Source organism: Phascolarctos cinereus, unplaced genomic scaffold, assembly GCF_003287225.1.
Source record: "Phascolarctos cinereus isolate Bilbo 61053 unplaced genomic scaffold, phaCin_HiC Scaffold_1;HRSCAF=81, whole genome shotgun sequence".
Classification (NCBI taxonomy): Eukaryota; Metazoa; Chordata; class Mammalia; order Diprotodontia; family Phascolarctidae; genus Phascolarctos; species Phascolarctos cinereus.
Window position 1 is genome coordinate 40,895,387 of NW_027555514.1, and position 17,160 is coordinate 40,912,546.

General features: G+C 42.3%; 1 protein-coding gene across 1 annotated transcript in view; it reads left to right on the top strand.

Moving 5' to 3' along the window:
• Positions 1-16,518: 16,518 nt before the first annotated feature.
• Positions 16,519-17,160, top strand: part of TMEM108 (transmembrane protein 108) — a 371,053-nt gene continuing 370,411 nt past the window's right edge. The window contains 1 exon segment of the mRNA XM_078151592.1: positions 16,519-16,696. The gene's annotated coding sequence lies outside the window, so the exon portion shown is untranslated.

Sequence of the window (17,160 nt, forward strand, 5' to 3'; positions counted from 1 at the left end):
GTAACGATTTTCAGGTAATCCAATGATCTCTCCTTGACATATTTTCCACGTCAGTTGGATTTTTTATATTTTCTTCTGTTTTTTGATCTTTTGATTTTGTGATATTTCTTGTTTCCTGGAACTGTTTTCTGTTTGTCCCATTTTAATTATCAGGGAATTCAATTCTCAAGAAAGGTTTATCACCATATGTTTTATTATTAATTCTCCTTGCCATTTTTTTCCTCCCAGGCTTTATCAATATGTATTTCTTGCTTATGTTCCTTGAGGTACTTTTGTAATTCTTATGGCCAAGATTTTCTTTCTTCTGAGGCTTATTGTGAGGTTACTCTCTTCTTCAAGGTTAACTCCTTGAGTATCTCTCACTCCAAGTTATTTCTTCATTGTATTTAGTGTTTTCTTCTTTTTAGTCATATTTCCAACCTCAGTTTTTATATTAGAATCTTGTGCTCCCCTCCTGTGCTCTTGGATGGTATTGGTAGGCTTTGCTTGATCCTAAGTTTGGGGACTGAAACTGAGTCTCACTATAGGAATTGTCTGGCCTTATCTGCTGCTGTGGTTTGGACCCAGGTTGTCTGGATCCTGGGCCCAATGTGGGCTGCATGGAGGCTGGTCTGGCTTGGTCTTCTACAGCGATTGGGGCTCCTAGATTACCTCTTCCTGAGCACTGCTTTTGCCCTATATCTTGTTGGAATGGGGCCTTTGGGTTGCTCCACACCAGATCCAGGTGTTAGTTTGACCCTTTCTCTTGCCATGGTTTGGAATGTTGCCCTTGGGTTTTTTCTACACTGGTTGCAGGTCTGGACATGTCTCCAGCAGTGGATTGGGTCCCTCGGTAATCCTGAGCTGGGCCTAGGTGCTGTCTGGCCCTGTCTGCTATCGTTGATGGGGCCACTAAATTGCCAATATGGGGCTCTGCTATGGCCCTTTTTCCTACTGTAAGGTTGGGGTGTTTTGAATTTCACATCTTACCTGCTATCTGCTCAAGTTTTCAGCAGCATTCTGGCAATCTTTTTGTGGAGTTCAGGACTGGATGGAGGAGTTTATAGTTTATAGGAGGAGTATGTAGTTTTTAGCTGCTTCTCCTTGGTTTTTGGTTTATCATTGTTTCTTCTGGTATATTTCTAGAGCCTTATTGGGGTGTCTGTGGATAATCTGGGTTCCTAGAAATCCTAACACACCACTCTCTTCCTACAATACCTCAGAACAAATTTGGGATAAAAAGAAATTTATATGTAACATTGGTCAACCCAAATATCTTCAGATTATAGAACCCTGAAATGGACGCTACTGTCTGGTACCACCATTCTATTTGATTCATAAGACCTCCATTATTTATGTCAATATTCAACATATCTAAAGGCAGAGAAATAATTATGCAGTCCTAAGGGAGTCTGGCTTAATAAGCTCCCTTGCCTGTTCACACTGTATTATTACTAGTAGATTATTGCTTTCTTCTATATGCTTTAAATTTGATAAAAGTGACTGTTCAGATAAGGAGTTCATCAGTGTGAAAATGAGAAGTGTTTGGCAGGCTCATCTATGTTTATCTTTGAGGATTGAAAAAAAATAATTTAAATCTTCTTAATTCCCAGGCAATTGCTGTCCAGAGTATAAGGCAATGGGAGAAGAGGGAATGTTCTGGGTTCTATTCAGAAATAAGCAGGGACAGAGATTCAAACAATGGCTTTTGTATTTTAAATCTCTAACCCAGTGGTCTTACACTCAAGTTGTATGTTTGTTTTAAGTTCATACCCCTCATCCATCTGCATGAACTCTATACAAATCTTTGTTTCTTTTCACAAATAACAAATTACATTTTTGTCTGAACAATAGAATGCAGAGCTGAATGATGTGACTCAGGGAGCTGTGGGCAGCCCAAAGTATGTGTTGGGAATCTTTCCTTCAATATCTATCTCTTTAATGAAAGCCTTTCATGGTTGACTCAAATATTGCCAGATCAGCAGTATATTGTAAATATACATATTTTGTGCCTTACAGTCCTTTTCAGTCCAATTGAACACAGATTAATAAATTTTTGTTTAATTATTTAATTTTGGTCTAATGTAGCAGAAATCTCCTAAGACAGTACGGGTGACATTCAAGCTAATGGCTTGATTAAAGCACCTCCAAGAGACACTTCTAGGAATGCTGCTAGGAAGTTCACAAGTTGACAGGTGTCAGGCATGTCTTTTCTCTCTGAATTGGCATTGAGGGCACAATACGCCTCTTCTCCTTAGGATAAAAAAATATGTCTGTGGTCTGTTCTGTCAGAAGACAGCAATGGATCAGTACGGTCTAGGCTTTATCACTTCTGCTCATCCGCAAATCAATTTCTTCATTTATTTTACCTCTTCACCAACAATCACCATTTTCCGGGACCCAAAGGGATTCCCTTCAGTTCAGCTACCATTTCTTAAGTTCCTACTATATGCCAGGCACTGTAGTAAGCAGTGTGGATTCAAAGACAAAACCAAAATACTCCTTGCTCTCAAGGGACTTATATTTTCTTTTAGTGAAACAGCATGTATGTTGACACAGAAAGTATACAATAAATAGAAAGTCATGTCAGAGTAGAACAGGATAGAAAGTGAACCTTAACAATTATGGGAATCATGAAAGGTCTCATAAAAGGTGGCACTGGAACTGTGAGTCTTTGTTTAGTGTTTCTTTTGTGTAGAGGAAATAATTAGCTGTCCTATGCCTGATCTTCATCATACACTATGTACCTTTCTGCTCCACCCTTCAGAGAAGACCCTGAATAGGAGTCAATCCTAAAGTTTACATAGTTTTCCCTGGATCTTTGAGATTGGAGTGTAAAGAGCAAAAGAGTATAAGGAAGAATAGCTTCTGATTCTTCTTGTAAGTGGTGAGGTATTGAACCTGACTCACATACATGGCTCCATAGCCGAGATCAGCACCTTAGCGTCAAAGGAGAAGACAGTGGCCCAGCCTCCTAGGCCCAGCAGCAATTATTACTGTTTCATATGGAATACATTTAAATTAAGGATGGGAACAGACGTACAGTGAAATAGTCATTTTATGATGGGCCATTTAAATGGAAATGAACTTTTTCTCAAAGCTAGCAAGATCTTGGTCCACATCATCCCTCCGATAAATACTGGCAATGTGATGCTGGACAAATTACTTAGCCTCTTGGTGTTGGAAACAATACTCTAAGACTATAAATTACAGAGAAGTTGCTGAGTTGCCTTAGTACAGGGAGTTTTCACATTCAGTAGTTCCTTACACTAATAAAAATAGATTTAGTCCCTATCCCTGATCTAAGAGTTAAAAGAAAGTAGCAAACAGCCTCAATGATACCGAATCAGGATTCATCTGAGAAGATGGTCCAGAAGCACCCTGTTAGCTCTAAATCTATGATCCTACCTCAAATTTTTTACCTTTGAGGTGGGATGTGGTAATATCCTTGTTGGACTCAGTTGAAGAATCTCACTCCTGGATGCTTTGCATTTCAAGTATATTTCTTTGGGGGGGGGAGGAAACTTAATAACCGTTTCTATAAGACAACAAACAGAATGAAAAATACGATACTGAAAACGTTCACATTTTAATAATGAACCAATAGCAACAGCTTTTTATTTGCTCTGTGTCCTTTTAGGATTTCTTTTCTATCTGTATATACATTAGACCTTCTTGATGGTGATTTTTTTTCATAACTACATTTGGTTTGTATTTTGTTTCCACTCTCTGTCACTTTATATGGTATCTTTCCATATTGCTCTGTATTTATCACATTCAAACACATGCATATGTGTGTATATATGTATACATGTATATCTCACAATAATATTCCATTGCATTGATCCAGCACAATTTATTTATCCATTTCCCCATTGTTGGAGATTGGATCTGGTCAGGGGCCTTGCTGGTATAGGCCAGGTAGTTTTATTCCAACTTCTTAGGACAACTTCTTATGTCTTCTTCTAACTCCTTATGCCTTTATTTTGAAAGCTTTGCTTTGTTTATGTGCCTTATCTTGTCACTGTCATGCTTAGATACCTTAGGTGTAATAATATTTGGTTCCCTTACTGTGATTGGCCAAACCTTGACATTTAGCTGTGCTAAAATGCTTGTTTGGGCCATTCCTTGGAATTCTGAATAGACTGATATGTTTGTGCTGCATAATACTGTTTAGTGTATAAAAAGCTCATCCTCAGCCCTTTTGCCACTGAATTCTTCCACCAGGGCAGTTCTTGGGGTGCTGAGCAGTGACTAGGTATCTCCTGCTTGGTAGAAGCTTTGCCAACATTTGTGCCACTAGGCATCCCAGAGTTTGGGAATCATGGATGATTGCGTCAGTGAAATGGCACATTCTAACAGTGCGTGTCCTTGGCCCAGTAAAGCTGATTTCATCCATTAATAAGCAAACACAGTGGCATGTTCCTTGGCTCAATCTGACAGTGGACTGACCCAATTGATGACAGTATACACAAGCAGACTACAACAGACATAGATTGTTTCAAATTTTTCACTATTACAAATAAAACAACTATAAATACCTTTTGACCAGATATGATGATTATTCCTCTTAAAAGAATAGCTTAGCTAAATTTGGAGAGGACCATTATCAATGAGTTAGCTGCCCTTTTTCCAGCCACAGAATCCTTTAAAATTAATCCAATGAGGCATAGGAGTTTATTAGTCTGTATACATGGAGTGAATACCTGCCATTCCTGTCATGGAACTTTGCAATGTTACAACTATAATTCTACTACTGGGATCAGTGGGTCAAAGGACACGATCAATCTTGTATCCTTATCATGCACTGACAGCTTGTTCTTCAAAAAGTTTATGCCAATCTACATTTCCCCAACTTTGTAATAGAGTGCCTGTTTCTCCATAGCCCTACCAAAAATGCATCATTTTTAAAAAACAGTCTAATGGGACTAAGGTGATACCTTGAAGTGGATTTAATTTGTATTTCTCTGGTTAAAAGAGAATTTGAACCATTTTCAATTAATCATTAGGAATGTGTTTTCCTACCTTATAGAAGTGACCATTCATATATGATTATATCATTCATTGAAGAATTGATATTCAATTCAGTCCAATAAATGTGTACGAGTTGAGTCTTATGTGCAAAGCCCTGTGCTAGATACTGGGGATACAGAGCCATAAGTAAAATTTTCCTGTCCTCAAGGTGTTTGCATTCTCCTGGGGGGTTACATTATGTAGAAAGAAGGAGATACAAAGTACTTTGAGAAGAATGAGAAAAAATCATGGTGAAGCAGAAAATGTGCTCGATTTGGACTCAGAGGACCTGAGTTTGAATCTTGACTCCTCGAGACAATTCACTTTCATCTGCCTGAGCCTCAACTGCTTCATCTGTAAAATGAGAGAGTTGGGCTCTAAAGCCTCTTTCCCTTTTTAGTCCATGACCCTATGAACTAAGAGCTTGAGGAAGTGTGGGGATGAAGGAAGGGTGTGGGTGGGTCAGCAAAACCTTTGCACTAGAGGTTAAATCAAGCCGAATCTCAAAGGAATGATAAAGAATCAAGTTGAAGAGAGAGGGCATTGGAGGCATGGGAGACAGCTAGTGCAGAGACCCCCAGAGCAGCTGGGAGACAGAATGCTTAATTCAGAGATTAGTTAGCAGGCCAATTTGGCTGCAAAATGAGTGCTTGAAGGGGAATAATAAGAAATGAGGCAGGAGAGGTAAATTGAAAACAGATTATAAAGGGTTTTAAATGCCAGGCAGAAGGATTTGCATTTCATTCCAGAAGCAGCAGGAGAGCACCAAAGAATTTTGAGCAGATGAGTGACATGATTAAACATGTGCCTTAGGAAGATTATTTTAGTGTCTGTGTGAAGTATGAATTGGAGCAAGAGAAACTGCAGACAGGGAGACCAGTAGGAGGAGGCCATCACAATGGTCCAGTCCAGGTGAGAGGGAATGAGGGCCTGAACCAGGTGGTGCACAGAAAGGAATGGGTGTGAGGCATGCTGTGAAAGAATCCAGAAGACATGGCAAGGGATTAGATACAGAAAAAGAGAGAAAGGAAAAAGTCAGGGCTGACTCAGTGGTTGCATACCTCCCTGTCTGGGAGGATGGTGACGGCCTTAACAGAAAAACATTTAAAAGGAAAGAAAGAAAGTTTAAGGAGGTAAAGAGAAAGAAAAGAAAAAAAATGTAAAGGACTGATGGGAGAGGAGGGCAAATAATGGACAATAATTACTTTTGTGAATGTGTATTGATTCCTTAGAGATTCTGTGTATTGGTTTATCAGACATTTTAACATATTTCCTACAAATAGTTCCTCCCCCTTCCCAATACTTGTTTCTTTTTGCCTTATCAATTGATTCTTTTGCACATTAATAAGCAAGAGAAAGACAGTGCTGGGAGATGTTGGACTTTGGGGACTCAGCATAGTTCGGAAGCTAAGAGCAGTCATAGGAGGTCTTCTGGCAGACCAGCTTCTAAGACCCTAGAAACCCCAGAAATAGCAGCACCATTGGACAAGGATCTGTGAAAGGAGAAAATGATTGTTTCCTCATCTTTGGCAAGGGGAGGTCTTAGTTACTCCATGTATATATAATGATCTTCTCAAGGAAAAATATCCTCTCTAAGGTATGAGGTATAAAAGCCTACTAGGATAAATGAAGGACATGATTAGGGATCCCTGGGTTCTGAGGGCTTTGTCTATAAACAGGAGGAGAAGGTAGGTGGCTGTGAGAACAGTCTGAAAGCAACTTACCCTGCTTGGACTTGGAAAACCTAGGTATGACTCTTGATTCTGACATTTAACCACCAAGAGCTTCCATTTTCTTCTCCACAAAATGGGAAGAAAAGTATTTGCACTGCTGATCTCCCAAGGTTGTGAGGAAAACACTTTGTATATTTTAAAGTGTGCTATAAATGTGAGTTATTAGTGTTATTTCTGCTGGGAGACAACATTCTACCCTGTCCAAGATCAGGGAAGAACTTTTGTCAATCCAAGGAATTAAAAAAAATCACAAAAGAATGAGAGCAGAAAGGGAGTGTTGAATTTTGTTTGTTTACTGTTTATTTCAAAACTGAAATTTCCCACCCAATTTCTTTGGGGGAGTGGGGGGGGTAAAGGAGAATACTAGAACAGATTCCCTTGTGCTTTTTGTCTAACCCATCAAATAACTGTTTCACTAAGTTCTTTTTTATTCATCAATTTATGAGGGAATATAGAAGATGATTGAGTTCCAAGAAGAGTATTTTAAAAGCATCCTTCTCAGGAAGCACTCATTCTATTTCTTGTCTATTTTAGAAATAAGACATAATTAGCTGTAAATGAAACAGTTTCATTTAATGTAAATTTTCCCTCTGTGTGGGAAATTTAGTTAATATATATTAATTGTTTCCTGAAATAATATTGGTTTTCTCATCTTGTTAAAAACAAAATATGTCTAAACTTACATAGCTTGCTTAATAATAGAATTATTGGTGCTGTAACATAAAAACCTCATCTGCCACATTTTTGATCAGTTGAACAGATGCCTCATATAATGCCTGATACAATGTCTCATAGCTCATCTCTGCTGGCCCTCACACATAATGCCCCACCTCCTGTCTCCTTGTTTTTACATTTTGCTGGCTATCCTTGATTTCATTGATATGGCCACTTCTCTCTAGGGACCTGTAAGTTCACTGATGTATTTAATGCCCAAAAAGGGATCCCTGTTTACCTATACAAATCAGCACTGACTCCACTATTTACAGTTTTAGAAGGTTGCCTGAGATGCATGGAGAGGTTATGATTTGCTCAGTGTCACTCAACCTTGGGAGAGTGTCAGCGGTAGGATCTTGACACCACAGCAGACTTGCTATCTATTACATCAAGCTGCCTTTTATTAGTTTTATTGTCATAAAATTCTCCTGACAGAAGAACTAGGAGCATTGGTCATAAATTAGGAGGGGTAAATTTCACCTCAATCCAAGGGAAAACTTCCAAACACATTGAGCTTTTAAAAATGGAATGGATTGTCTTGTGGAGTAGTGATTTCCTTACCACTGTATTCTGTTTTCAGTTTGGACTTCCCATTCCATAATTGTGTGACTTTTTCCTGGGCTTCCAATAAGATATTGTAAAATAATCTCTGAGCTTCTCATGGACTATTTCCTTATTTATTTAAATTTTCTACTTAAATTCTATGAAAAGGTCTATTTATTTAAAAATTCAGTTGGTTTCCATCTAATGGCTTAATTTGGTCCCAGTTCCTATTTCTAAAATAGAATGTTCAAATAATGGATGTTTGTGTATTCTGCCCTCCCCCCCCCTTTTCCTCCAAGCTGCTGAATTGGATTTTGAATGGTTCTCTCATCGTCTCCTCCAAGGCCAATTTCTAAATGCCAAGTCCAATAAATTTCTTCTCAGGGAATCATAGAATTTCGGAGTGGAAAGAGTCTTTGAGATTATCTAGTCCTTTCACCACTCTGGGGAATTCCTTAGTGTGGAAAGTCTCCTCACAGATACAGATTGGCAGAGCTCAGCTCCAGGCCATCAGCAGCTGGAGACTTTCCCTGCTCCCTCCAGCTGCTAGTGTCTTTAGACCCCAAATTATATTGTGTTTATTTTGCACCTTCCTCTATATGTAGTGATTCCCTCAGCTAGACTATAAGTTCCTTGAGGGTAGAAACTACATTCCTCTTGTCTTTGTCTTATTCAACAATTGAGAAAACTGAGGACCAGAGAGTTTAAATGACTTTCCCAAGATTACATAATTAGTCAATGGCATAGCCATGAGTTGACTTCATTTCTTCTGACTCCAAATCCAGCATTCTTTTTCCATTGCACCATGCTGCTTTCATGTGTCCTGTTTCCTCTTCATAAACAAGTATAAATGTGTGATTATTATTACCTAGGAACCTCACTTATATCTATTGTCAGCATTCACCAGCATATGTTTGAGTAACTAAGATCTTGCATTATTATTCATTCTCTTAATTTTACAATTTCCATAATCTCATTTGGCTTTTCCATTGCTTTCTCATTGATCTATGCAGGTGGCCTAAAATAATCCCTTAATATTACCCTCATGCTATGTGAGCCTCAAATGGCCAGCTGCAGAGATTTCACAGCACTTTTCCCTGCAGAATGTTTACTTCAATACTTCTTAAGTTCATGAAGTCAAAGAAATGAATAACCAGGGGGAAAAAAGAAGGATCAGTCTTTGGGCAAGAGTGCATGCAATATATTTAGTGAACAGTCTATGTATTCCACTGGTATCCATCAGTGTCAATGGAAATCCCCAGCACATTGAGGATCCCTTTTGGAAGATGTGTAGGAGTTCAGGGATAAGAGTTGCACAAGATAGACAGGTATGGCTGGGTTTCCATCTGCATTATTTGTGAGGGAACCCACATTGATGAAATCACAGATCCATTAAAATAGCTGTTATCTTTGACAACACCTCTCAGGTGATCCTTCACTGATTAAGCTTTAGTTACTCCCATCCACCTGTCCTTAGCCTTCCTGTTTTGCTTGCTGCTTATGAAATATCCATTCAAAAATCATGTTATTATCCAAGAAATCCCTTAGGACTAAGGTTGAAACTATACACAATGATTCAGAGGAGGGAAAATGAAAAGCACCAGTAATTAAAACATAGATACAGATTCATAAAGTGTTACTCTGCCTCTGTTTACACAACAGATGGCCAATGGAATCTCGGGTAATCTGGGAGCCTTCATGAATGAAATCAATTAAGTTTAGGTAAGCTATTTCTTGCTAGGGAATATAAAAACAGTAGCAATTGTGCAGATATATGGAGTGAATCTAATTATGCTGGCACAACAGGGTAGTTTCTGGACAAATGGGACTTGGCTAATGGAGACTGGGTTTATATCTCATTCTCTATCTTTTGTTTGTTGATACAGCACCAGTCTTTGGGAGATTTCTGGAAAGTTCATTACCATAACTCATACACTTATTTACATTCTAATGCTAACACATCACGTCATATCACAAACATATCACATCAAATCACATTGTGATTTGAAACCTGATAGCTTAAGTGTTTATTAGAATCAACAATGTTTCTATGCTGTTATAAAGATAATTGGTGTTGGCACCACCATTCTGTCTTAAAATTCACATCCCTAAGTCATGCTTACCCAGGTTCTATTTATTTTTTTTTTTGGCTTTCCATTGTAATATTACCACTTAAACAGAAGAATACATTTTTCTTTTTATAAATTATGTAGCTTATACTAGTTAAGTGCCAGGGAAATTTGTCTTTCTTCTGTTCTGGATGATAACACACAAATTTACAAGGCGAGAAAATTTTCTCCCCCCATTGGAATGCTGTGAAATATATTTTTAAAAGGAAGTGTCAAAGCAGGAAGAAAGTTGGTTTGCAGGCTCACACGTTGGGTTTCCATATTTTCTGGTGTCAAAAATGATGTCACATTTTTTAGCAAGATGCCAGAGAGTGCAGAGGCAGTCACACCAATCCACTAAAATGTGGGTCAAATCTCATTACAACTATATGCCAGTGAAAACCCCTGTGTAACAAAAAGATTTCCAAGTCCTAGCCAGTAACCCACTTATTTCAAGATATACTTGGTACAAGTAAAATTCTAGTATAACTCAAGAATTAAGACTCCCTTAGAATTTGTTTTAATGGAAACTGGTATGTGATCCAGTCAAATCTTTTTGCATAATACTGTTAGGGGTGGGGTACCAAATTATACCCTAACCGTCAAACAGGAGGCTTTGATTATAGGTAATGTTATGTTTCAGGGCACACAATTTGACAAAAGTATAATCAAAAACATAGTAACAGCTCGTGTGGTACAGTAGAAAGAATACTGAATTTGAAGACCTGAGTCTGAATCTTGGCTCTGCCTTTTACCATCTGTGTAAGTGAGCAAATGACTTCATCTCTCTCAGCTTCAAGCTTCTCATCTGAAAACTGACACATTTGGACTAGATGACCACCAAGGTACCTTCTAGCTTTAGAGCTAGGATACTTTAACCTCACCTCTGGGTCCTTGGCGGGTGTCTTGATTCCTCATTAGTCTCAAGGTTATCAGATAGCAGACATCAATGAACATTTTTTTTCTTCCCTTCCCTTCCTTTCCCTTCCCTTCTCCCTTCGCTTCCCCCTTCCCTTCTCCCTTCCCTTCTCTTTCGCTTCCCTTTCCTTCTCCTTCCCTTCTCCTTTCGCTTCCCCCTTCCCTTCCCCTTGCTTCCCTTCTCTCCCTTCCCTTCTTTCCCTTTCCTCTCCCTTCCTTCTCCCTTCCTTCCCTTCCCTTCTCCTTCGCTTCCCCTTCCCTTCTCCCTTCTTTCCTTCGCTTCCCTTCCTTCTCCCTTCCCTTCTCCCTTCGCTTCCCTTCCTTCCCCCTTCCCTTCTCCTTCCCTTCCTTTCCTTCCTTCTCCCTTCCTTCTCCCTTCCCTTTCCCTTTCTTCTCCCTTCCCTTCTCCTTTCGCTTCCCCCTTCCCTTCTCCCTTCGCTTCCCCCTTCCCTTCTCCCTTCCCTTCCTTTCCCTTTCCTTCCCCTTCCCTTCTCCCTTCCCTTCCCTTCCCTTCTCCTTCCTTCCTTTCCCTTTCCTTCTCCTTCCTTCTCCTTTCGCTTCCCCTTCCCTTCTCCTTTCGCTTCCCCCTTCCCTTCTCCCTTCGCTTCCCCTTCCCTTCTCCCTTCCCTTCCTTTCCCTTTCCTTCTCCCTTCCCTTCTCCTTTCGCTTCCCCCTTCCCTTCTCCCTTCGCTTCCCCCTTCCCTTCTCCCTTCCCTTCCTTTCCCTTTCCTTCTCCCTTCCTTTCCCTTTCCTTCTCCCTTCCCTTCTCCTTTCGCTTCCCCCTTCCCTTCTCCCTTCCCTTCGCTTCCCTTCCCTTCCCCTTCCCTTCTCCTTCCCTTCCCCCTTCCCTTCTCCCTTCCTTCCCCTTCCCTTCCCCTTCCCTTCCTTCCCTTCCCCCTTCCCTTCTCCTTTCGCTTCCCCTTCCCTTCTCCCTTCCCTTCCCCCTTCCCTTCTCCTTTCGCTTCCCCCTTCCCTTCCCCCTTCCCTTCCCCCTTCCCTTCTCCCTTCCCTTCCTTTCCCTTTCCTTCCCCCTTCCCTTCCCCCTTCCCTTCCCCTTCCCTTCCCCCTTCCCTTCTCCCCTTCCTTCTCCCTTCGCTTCCCCCTTCCCTTCCCCCTTCCCTTCCCCCTTCCCTTCCCCTTCCCTTCCCCTTCCCTTCCCCCTTCCCTTCCCCTTCGCTTCCCTTCCCTTCCCCCTTCCTTCCCCCTTCCTTCCCCCTTCCCTTCCCCCTTCCCTTCCCCTTCCCTTCTCCTTTTCCTCTCCCCCTTCCTCCTTCCCTCAGAGTCCCATAGTGTTATAACTAAGTATCAAAAAGCAGCATTTAGACCCAGGTCACTGGACTCTAAGTTTAGTTTCTTGTTTATTGTACAAAACCTGCCCTCATCATCTACTTTTCCCTCCTTAGGATATAAGTATGTTTTTTCCCTCTTCTTGGGGATCTGTCCCACCCAAGCAGGCCTTTGCCTACTTGATGGAAGGAAACACAGTCCTCATTAGAGACTTGCTTATTTTTCAGATAAAACAATAAAGGAGCCCTTTCTGCATTTTTTTTTCCTTAGAGGGTTGGAATTTAAATTTGGGACATAACCCTGAAAGTTTCCAATGGTTCATAACAATAGTTCATGTTTACAATGTTTAAAATGAGTTGAATTGGAGTAGATGGCCTCAAAGACTCCTGGCAGCTCTGGGTCTGTGATCTACACAGTACATTAAGGTGTTTAGTGTGCCTTCCCCAGAACAAATCCGTGAGGTGGGCATTACAAGTATTGTTACTCCCATTCTGCAGATGAAGAAACTAAGGCTCTGAGAGGCTAAGTGAATTAGCTGTCTAGGGACGTAGGGTTAGGAAAGTATCAGGATTGGGAGTCTGAACCCTCTTGACTCCAAATCCTAGTTTCAAGTTCTGCCTGCAAAACTTACTGACTGTGTAACCTGAGGTAATTCACTTCTCAGTGCCCTAAGCAAATCTCCAAAGACCACAAGCAGTAGAGAAGGTGCTATCCTGCATTGGTATGGGGAGTTGCCTCAGTTTCCTTACCTGAGGGTATTGGGAGCTCCCAGGAATGAAATATTAGAAATGAAACCACAGACTCCACCTCTATTACTAGGAATTCTTACCAGAGAGTTACTTATTTTACAAATTAAGAAAAATCAGGGAGAGGGCTCTTCATGAATTTTTTTTTCTTTTAGGGCTGGAATTTAAGCTCAGGACAAGCCCCTGAAGGTTTCCAATTTACTAATAACAATAGCTTCTGAGAGAGAAGCCTTTATTAGTTGTAATTAGTGATTTACACTGTCATCCAGAAGGGCCCTGGCTATGGTTTTGGTTGGATGGCACAGCTAAATATTGCAAATTACTTTCTTTTTCTTTGTGTAAGAGCAGACTCATTGCCAGAGGCTTCCTGATCAAGTCCATTGATCTGACAGCTAAATAATGAACAAGAAAAACCTTCCTTAAGGCTTGAAACATATCCTCCCTTGCTTAGACACTCCCCTACTCCAACAATAGTCAGAAAACAATGCAGGGCTAGATTTGGGATATCCGACTAAACTCTTGACTTCATTTGCTAAATGAAAGCTGTTAGCATTCTTGACAATATCAATTTCATTGCCAGCTAAGCGGAAATAATTGCTGGGACTGTATAAGCAGGAGATTTAAAAAAGTGAGCCTGGAGTGGCTGAGGAGGACCAAGGTTTCTCTAAGTGCCCTTTGGATCACCTTGATGAAATGACTGCTTCAAACACAGTGTGTTGGAACATGGGACCCCTTGGGTTTGAAGGGTCTGAGGGACTGGAGATTGGTGGAATTGAGCACTTTACCTCTAGAAATGCAAGGCCTAAACTGCCCTGAAGAACAAGGTTAAGGTAATTTAACACTCCAGAAAATATTCAAGTTAGAGTACAGTATAAGAAGGTGTGCTCATGACCACTGAACTCCAAGTGATTGCTTGAGTCTGGATGGCATTCACAGAAATGAAACAATTGCTGGCTGATTTTAAATCCTCCAGACAAGGCGATTCTCTGTAGCTCATTGGCATATTTTTCAGTGTTTGTGTGGATTGGCCAAGGGACTGAAGGACCTCCCCTCCCCACCCCCCATTTTGTGGTTATCTCATGTCATTTTCTTAGTAGGGGGGACAGATTTTTAGTCATTGCACTTGTACAAATTCCTGTTCTGCTCCTTGACCTTGGGCAGATCATTTAACCTCTTTGCCATTTGGAAAAGGGGAGTTGGGCTAGATGGCCTTTGAGATTCCTTCTAGGTCTAAATTTGTGACCCTCTGGTTCTGAGTTTGACAGTGTTGGGGGTATTGATCTTACACTCCAGACTTAGGAAGGCTGAGGAGAGGGCAGGAGGGGGAACGGTCCGTTGATTAGCACCAGTCATGTGCAGAAGGAGGCTTAATGCTTGTAGAGGCATTATCAGCTTCATCGTGGTTCAGAGACAGCATCTAGGCTTCTGCTGCTTCCAGTTTCCTTCCTAGCCCCGAAGTGCTGGGGTGAGTTGTTGCTTCCTAGCCTGAAGAGACAGTGTGGTACATAGGATAGTGCTGGATGATAGGGGTCAAGAAGACCTAGGCTCAAATCCTACTTTTTCCACATACTAGCTCTTTGACTTGCACAAATCATTAAACTCACAGGAGCCTCAGTTTCCTGTAAATGGGGTGGGGGGAAAGCATTGGCCTAGATGGCCTCTCAGTTCCTCACCTCACTCTAGTTCCATTATCTTATGAGTCACCCAAGGAAAACTTATTGAAAGGTCACATTTGAAGTCCATTGGTTTTTATATCTCTCACACCTAGTAGAGTGTCTTGCCCAAAGGAGAAGCTTAATCAACGTTTGTTGATTAGAACTCTACCCCTTCCCCAGGCTTCCTCAGGCTTCCAAGGCCTTCATTAGCTATTTCAATTGGCTGTCCATCAGCAAGAGAAAAGAAAGGGGATCTTTCCGAAAGGTAACTTTGGATAACTTCCAAATAAAGACATGGTGAAAGAGCAGGCAATGAAGATAGATGGTCTGAACTTTTGACAGGTTCTCTGCTGTCCCCTCCCTGGAAAACTACTTTGCAACAGCTGGGAGGCATCCTGATGCAGGGGCATAGAACACAGACTCTAGTGACTAGAGTCTAGTCATTGGTCATGGATTCAAATCCCACCTCTGCTGCTACCTTTGCTGCTAACCATGGGCAAGTCACTTAGTTTTCCTGGAGCTCACTTTCTTTATCTGTAAAACCAGATGACTGGACTAGATGGTCTTGGGAGAACCTTCTAGTTCTAGATCTATGAGATCTAGATCCATATGAGATCTATATGAGATGAACTAGGCCTTTAAAATTTTTATTGTTATTATTTTTTTAATTTTAGGCCCTCTGGAAAGTTCCTGAAATACTTCTCAGCGCCCACCCCCACTGTGTAGGCACTCTGAGGCGTGGCAATGGTGGCAATCAAATTGGCAGAATTATAGATTTAGAGCCCTGGCTTCCTTCAAGTCCCAGCTAAAATCACAGTTTTTAGGGGGGAAGGCTTTTTCCAATCTCTCTTAATTCTAATCTCTGTTGAGTATTTCCAATTCATTCTCTAGATAGCTTATTTGTATATAGTTGCTTGCGTGTTATCTCCCCCTTTAGACTTCGAACTCCGTGAGAGCAGCGACTTGTCTTTTACCTTTCTTTGTATCCCCCAGTGGTTAGCACAGTGCCTGGCACAGAGTAATCAATTAAAAACGTTTATCGGTTGACTGACTGGGAGTGACCTTTGGGCTTTCTAATTCAGTCCCCCGGTTCTACAGATCTGTATCTTTTCTTTACGAGGTTCCTGGATCTAGGGCTGGTAGGGTTCTCAGAGGCCATCTAATTCACCCCCCCGCCCCTTTTTACAGATGCAGAGACTTGTCCAAGGGCATAGATAATGTGTACTGTCAAAGGTGAGTTTTGAAGTCTGAACGCTTACTGCTGCCTTTGAGACCCGAAGGTGGCTGATGTCAAGGCTACCCTTGCTGGAAAGGTGTTGAAGGGCGGACTGCTTTCCGTGCAACGAACGCTAATCCAACAGAGCCTTTGCAAACGCTGCCTTTAATCCAGTTGATAACCCAGGTTATCCCTTGCACCAGCCTGGCCTCATTGACATGCAGGGGCCGTACGTGCTCGGGAAGGCTCCTGCGCGGCGCTCTGCACCGGGACTCCCTTTGTTCGTGGCTGCAGCCGAGAGCCCTGGCAGGCAGCCTCCGGCCACCGCTCAGTGGCAGTGGTCGAGAGCCGAGGGTCCAGTCTCAGGGGATGGCGCGGCTCCCCATTGTGTCTGCCTCCAGCCAGCTAGGAGCCGAGGAGAATGTCCCCAGAGATGCCCACGATCCCTCCAGGAGGCGAGAGGCAGCCCTGCAAGGAACGCACGGGAGGAGTTGAGGGGGGAGTGGGGAGTGGGGAGAAAGGGGAGTTGGAAGGGGGGAGGCGGGCTCGGCGATTGGCCGGCGCCTTCACGTGACCGCGGCTAGCGAGGCCACACGTGCTATCGGCCTCCCGGGCTGCAGACGGGCTCCGAGGGCCCGGTAGCTGGTGTGTGCGCGCGCGCGTCTGGGAATGTTGGTCTGTGTGTGAGGGAGCGCGAGCGCCCACGTCTGTCTGCGCGCTGAGCGCTGGTTCCTGCTTTCTCCGCGTCGCCGCTGTCTGCGAGAGCGTTTGCACTTCTACCGAGGTAAGCGAGAACCACGGCTCTTTATTCTCATAAATTAGCCTCCGGGAATGAATGAATGAATGAATGGAGGAAAAAAGCGCGGGGGGAGGGGGGCGAGCATTGTTCGCCTCTCACTCGAAAGAGTGCAGTTTTTGCATTGGATGAAATGCAAAAATGCAATCAGGCCGGACTGTGGAATTCAAGGCATTGGCTCCCCGTTTTATTCGTAACCCCCCCTCCACCTCCCCAGTCGAATGTGGCTTCAGGTGCAAAGCCAACTCCACCGCCCAGCTCAGCTTGTCTTTGTTGATAACCGGGGGTGGGGGCTTTAACATTCCCAACAAGCTTGCAGTGGAGTTAAAATAACAGCCCTGTCGTGTTTGCATCTTCCTGGGTGGCTTAATTGATAAAGATGGACAGGGGATTGTGCCCAGAAAAAAAAAAAAACCTTCCCCTGCCTGTGGCGGCAGATCGAGAGGCGATTC